The following is a 6,802-nucleotide window of genomic DNA, read 5'->3' as shown; positions in this document are numbered from 1 at the left end:
TCTTGTAGAACTGGGTGTTGTCCTAAACAACGGTAAAAATGGCTGGCCTGGCAATTTGGTGTTGAGCAGTGGTCTTGATTTTGTTCTGTTTTGTTTGAACCAAGGTTCCTCTATGTAGCCTTCGCTGTCCTGGAATCACTCTCTAGATGAGGCTGGCCTTGAACTCACGGAGATCCGCCTGCCTTTGCCTCTGGAGTGCTGGGATCAAAGGCTGGCGCCACCACTGCAGGTTCAAAGCCTGCACTCTTGCAGCTACATCTGGTTTCTTACTGATACCAGGCATTTGAAGTCAGGTCCTCGTGCTTGAGCGGAAAGTACTGTCACCTGCTAAGCCATATCCCAAACCCAAGGGATGCCTGTCTCTAGTGTGCCCCCGTCCTGTTCACCTGGGAAACACCTAATGGTGTGCCATGCCCAAAGCCTTTCCAGATTCGCTTCCCTGACTTCATTGTCAATCTCACATTTCATATAAATGTAGGGCAACATTCAGCCTGGGGAATCTGTTCAGGGAGCTCGCCTGAGCCACACTATGAATATCTTTGTTTCACTGCTGGGATCCCAGAGCCTGGCCATGGAATAGCATCCGTACGTACCTGGGCAGATCTGGGAAAGAAAGGAGGTCTACACTGAGAAGGCTGTTAGCCTGAGAGATCTCATCTTTCTCAGAAAAGATTTAGTATAATTTGGCACAGTGCGAGTGTCCTTATAAAACACAAATTCACCCCCCCGCCCCCGTTTTCTCACGTGTGCCTCCTTTCTCATGTATCTGGCCTAAAATAGGAACTTCGGCTAAAGATTCCCAGGGGAAGCTACTGTGACTAAAACAGCCATTTCTTTGGGACATGGATACTTACAACTTGATGGCTAATGGTTACGGTTAATGCCATTCTGGTTAGGAACAGTACAACTCTAGGGTAGGGGATACTAAGAGTGCTGGATTATACATACTACTCAAATGCAAAATGAAATGATTATATTTATGATTTTTTAAAAAAATGTCCCAAGTCCCTCCTTGAACCTAAAAAAGAAGACTGGATCTGGGAGCTAATTAACATGCACCCACTAGCCCAAGTTTCTTTTCTTTTTTTTCAAGAAGGAACAGACTGAACTCATTAAACTGCCAACGGACCAGAAAAATAAGTTATGGGAAAGCCAACACAGGAAAACTTACTTATAAAGCTCAGCAGTTTTTAAAAGATCAAAACAAAGTCCTTGAATAATTGGCTGGGCGTGTAGCTCAGTTGGTAGCGTGACTGTATGAAGCCTTAGGTTCAGGTTCGATTCCCAGCACAGGGTCAGCTTTGTAAGTCATTCATGCCTATGGTCCAGGAACTGGACCTTGGAAGATAGAGGCAGATGGATCAGTCTGTGGTAGTTCAAAGCCAGCCTTGGATATACGGAGATTCTGTCTCAAAACAAAACAAAACAAAATCCCTAAACCAGAAACAGTCCTCCCAAGTTCCATAAAGCCTGACAGACTTAAAAAGAAAAGTAATTCTAGACATATAAGGACCACAGATAGATTTGTTAGTTTTGATGCAGGGTGTAGCTATTTGATTGCCCATGCTGAATGAAACTTATAATCCTCCTGCCTCAGTTCCTGAGTGCTGGGATTATACCATGCCTGGCTAGCCTTAGAATTTGAACTGAAAGAGGTAAAGTTAAAGCTGACTAGAAGCCTCGAGACAGCTTAGATAACATATATGCTACCATCGTGATGGACTGGGGCACATTGTTGCACCATCTGTGCCATTAGATCAGATAGCAAACACTACGAACAGGGGACAGAGCTGGGTAAAGACTCATCACTCAGCATCCAGCATCTCTAGGCTCATCTGGCTTCGTCGACGTGCTCAACAGTGACCCAAGCAGGCATCATGAAGTGCTTCTCTAAGAACTAAAGCATTCGGGCTCACGGGGGAAGAGATCAGGAAGTAGTTAGCATTTATTGGAACCTGACTTGCAACAGGTCCATATTCCTGTCCTGTGCACGCATAAAATGTCAATTGAAGACCAAGAATTGTCTGTGAACCACAAAAATAAGTGGGCACCTATCAGCTCCACTCGGCTTCCTGACTTATCAATATTTTGAATTCAGCTCTCTTGTTCTCTCACATTTTCGTGTTCCTGCCTGCATCAATGCACCCATGCCTGGTTTGTTTTTTCCCCTTATTTGTTGAAGCATGAAGAGGTCCCACTTCCATAGAATGCCTCACAGCAAAGTCAGCAGAGCTGTCTTTCTAGAGCCTTCCCAGTGGATTAGCAGGTAAACCAATGAGTGACTGGAGGCCAGGTGGTGGGTGGACTTTCTGCAGATTAAAAAAAGAAGGCGGCTATGGTGCCTTTTGCATTATACTAACTACTAACTATGCCTGTCTTCAGTTAGGAGGGCCTTATTTGTGGATAATAGAAAAAATAATCAAAATAAATACCTCAAATTGTGTGGAAGTGACCCAGGTTTGCTTCCTTAGCCACACGTTATCTTCATGCTAAGGCTGATTTTCCTGATGTCATTCTGGGATGGCTACTAGGACCCAGCCTAGGGAGGAGAACATCCACACACTAAGAGATGAATGACCAGACGTTTGCTATGATGTCTAGGCCTGTGGCCTGAGTAAAGCTGATGGGTCTCAGATTTGGATCTAGAAGAGAAAAGAAAAAGAAAGAGAGAGAGAGAAAGAAAGAAATGAAACAAACATGTTAAGGCATTCCTTAAATTTCTTTGCGACCAAAGTTAACTCTTCTTTGCTATTTTTAGACTCAGTCACTGATGTCTAGGTTTGCAGACAGCCTTATCGCTTGGCCATCAGAAGGTTAGTTACCAAGCACCATGTCCTCTTTCTGGTGTGTGTGTGTGTGTGTGTGTGCTTTGCTTATTTGAGTTTTTGGTTTTTGAAACAGTCACACTAGGTACCACAGGCTGGCATGAAAGTTGTGGTCCTTCTGCCACTGTTTCCTGAATGTTGTCGTCACAACCTGCAACACCAGCCCTACTGACACGGTACCTCTTAAAGGATGCTCTCACTATGGATAGCGTTGTATTCAAATTATCCTGGATGAGTTAGATGAGAGAAAGACAAGTTTCACATCTTAGCGACAGTCTTTTAAAATGTAGGAGTCAACTGAATGTGGTGGTGTATGTCTGGAACCTCAAAACTTCATTTGGGAGGAAGGGGTGGGGAGTTCAAGGTCAGTGCGGGCTTACTGAGACTATCTCAAAATAACAACAAAACTACAAAACCGTAAAAAGCAAAAACACATATATGTTAGTTGTAACCTCTCGTTGTTTGGAATTTCTTATACATTTTAAGAGATTTGGCAACTTTGACAGTATACTACGGTTCTTCAGTATGTGACTCAAGGTCCAAGCACAACAAAAGGTTCCTTTCTGTTTGTTTTGTTTTCAGAAAGCCAGGAGCTCCCTTTGTAGACCAGGCTGGCCTCACACTCAGAGATCCACCTGCCTCTGCCTCCCAAGTGCTGGGATTAAAGGTGTGTGTCATAATGCCTGGCAAAAGAGTCCTTTTATGTGTGCTGTCTTCCTTTCTAACTCAGTACTCTAGGTTTTTCAGCTATTTTCCAAGAAGTCTTTTGTTTGTTTGTTTGTTTTTGTTTTGTTTTGTTTTTAGAGATAAGGTTTCTCTGTGTAGACTTGGCTGTCCTAGACTTGCTTTGTAGACCAGGCTGGCCTCGAACTCACATTGATCTGCCTGCCGCTGCCTCCTGAGTGCTGGGATTAAAGGCGTGCGCCACCACGCCCGGCTGGGAAGGAAGTCTTAATGAAGAGCTGTGCAGGTCAGGTTGGCCTGTTGGTATGCCTGTGGGGATTGGTTTGGGTTTGAGCTCTGAACTGAGAGGAAAAAGTAAGCTAAGACTAAGTGTGTCACCTGGAATTCTGAGCCAGGCAAGCCCTTCCTCCCTTAAGTAGCTTTTGTCAGAGTATTTTATCATGGCAGCAGGAAACAAAACAAAGATAATAACTAAACATTGCACCTAAGAATGCAAACAGTGTCAGCATTAGTAGTTCTATCAGTTTATATGGAACCATTAAATGTAACAAGCCTGCTTATCTTGTCACTAGGTGCCAAAAGAGATTCAGTTTTTTTTTTAGATCACATCTTTTCACAATAACATCCTAAATGAAACAAGAATAAAGCAATTCAATTAAATGAAGATGTTGCTTTTGAGAAAGGATCCCATATGTATTAGACTGGCCTCATACCCATTGAGTAGCCAAGGGTGGCCTTGAACTTCTGATCCTCTTGCCTCTAGCTTCGGAGTGCTGTGATCACAGGCATGCACCACCACACCAGGTTTATATGGTGCTAGGAGTCAAACCTAAGGCTTTATGCAATTGAGTTATATCCCAGGGTCCTAACAAGAGATCCCTTACCAAGACTTGAAAGCAAATATCATAAATAGAATGATGCTAATTTTAATTAAACAGTTAGCTCTGTTTAATAGTGGAGGATAAACAAATTCAATAAAAGCAAATTACCAGTGTACACTTGGGCAAGAACACTACCTCTTTTTGCTAATGGCATGATTATATCATTAGATAACTCAAGAGATTCTTTTTTTTTTTTTTTTTTTGGTTTGTTTTTTGAGATAGGGTTTTTCTTATACTCTTGGCTGTCCTGGACTTGATTTGTAGACCAGGTTGGCCTTGAACTCACAGAGATCCACCTGTCTCTGCCTCCTGAGTGCTGGGATTACATGCATGCACCACCATGCCCAGCAAGAGATTTTACTTTTTAAATGATTGCAATTAATTAACTGGCTTGAGACTTTGCTTAGTGATAGAAGTTTACCTTCTGCTGGGTGTGGTGGCGCACATCTTTAATCCCAGCATTCGGGAGGCAGAAGCAGGAGGATCTCTATGAGTTTGATGCCAGCCTGGTCTACAAAGAGAGTCCAGGAGAGTCAGAGAAAACCTGTCTTGAAGAAAAAAAAAAAAAAAAAAAAAAAGGAAAAGTTGCCCTGCATGGGCAAGACCCTGGCTCCAATCTCTAGCACCATGAAGACAACAGATTTTATTTTATAATCATAGGACATCTTAATATATCACTTAGTATGAGGACTGTTCTAAGTCTTTATATATGATACTCAATTAAATCCTTGTAGCAGCCTCTGCAAACATTGTTACTCATTCTACAGATGAGGACACTGATCAGCAAAGTTTTTTTTTTTTTTTTTGCCAACTTAATAGCAGCTAGAGTTATCTGGGAAGAAGAACCTCTACTAAGAAAATGCCTCTGTTGAGCTGATGTGGTGGTGCACACCTGTAATCCTAACACTCAGAGAGGCAGAGGCAGGTGGATATCTGTGAGTTAGAAGCCAGCCCAGGGGCTGGAGAGATGGCTCAGAGGTTAAGAGCACTGACTGCTCTTCCAGAGGTACTGAGTTCAATTCCCAGCAACCACATGGTGGCTCACAACCATCTATAATGTGATCTAATGCTGTCTTCTGGCCTGCAGGTATATATGCAGGCACAACACTCTATACATAATAAATAAATAAATCTAAAAGAAAGAAAGAAAGAACTAAAGAACTAAAGAAAATAAGCCAGCCTGATCTACAAAGTGAGTCCTGGACAACCAAGGCTACACAGAGAAACCCTGTCTCGGGAAAACCAAAGCCAAAGAAAATGCCTCTATCAGATTGTCTACAGGGAAATCTATGGGATGTTTTCTTGTGTAATTACTGATGTGGTAGTGTTCCCACCCACTGTGGGCAGTGTTTCCACTGGCAGGTGGTCCTGGGATGTATAATACAGTAGGCTGAGAAAGCCCTGGGGAACAAGCCAATAAGCAGCATTCCTCCATGGCCTTTCCTTCTATTCTTGTAAGCTGTAAGATGAAATAAACACTTGGTTCCCAAAGTTGTTTTGGTCATAGTATTTTATCACAGGAATAGAAACTCAAACAAAGACAGTCACACAGATAGAAACTGGGTCGAGAGTGACTCTCCTGAGGTTAGGCTTCTTGTTTTTAGGTGCTCTGAAGTACCTCTCATCCTGGCATACTATAGAAAGGTGGCAGGGCATGAGGGATTTGTGCTTACAAGTGTCTGTAAACAGTAGAAAAGGATTTTATTCACTATTTACAAAAAAACTCTAAAATATTTATATGGGCTTTATATTGAACCAGAGAGAGGCAAGAATTATGTTATGGAAACCCAAAATGTTATTAAAATTCTTAAACCAGGATCAAAATAGACAGGGATGCATATCAGTTCTTCATGAAGAAAACATGAAAATGTTAAGTCTTTAGATGAATGTATTTAATGTTTTAAAATAAACCTGGCATGGTAGCAATATGCCTTTAATCCCAGCACTCGGGAGGCAGAGGCAGGCAGATTGCTGTGAGTTCCAGGCCAGCCTGGTCTACAGAACAAGTCCAGGACAGCCAAGATAACTTAGAGAAACCCTGTCTCAAAAAACCAAAATAACAAAAACAAAAACAACAACAACAAAAAACCCAACCAACCAACAACCAACCAACGAACCAACCAAAAACCAAATTAAAGCCTTAAAGTACTCTCATATTCTCTCTCTCTCTCTTACCATTGTGCCCCATTAGTTTCTTCTGAACAGAAGCACAGTTGGGTTCAGCAGTTGAAGGCAGGACTTGTCTTCAGGGAAGGTTGGTTCCCACCTCATTCCAGTGAGTTATAGCCTTTTGCTGTACCAACCATATGCTTCCTCTTCCTCGTGGTGATTTGTCCAAGAATGATGGCTCACTAGCTAAGAACATGTACTGTTTCTACCGAGGATCCAAGTTAGGTTCCCAGCACCCACATC

Source organism: Acomys minous, assembly GCF_964271855.1.
Source record: "Acomys minous genome assembly, chromosome: 9".
NCBI classification, from domain to species: Eukaryota; Metazoa; Chordata; class Mammalia; order Rodentia; family Muridae; genus Acomys; species Acomys minous.
This window is presented reverse-complemented; position numbering follows the sequence as displayed.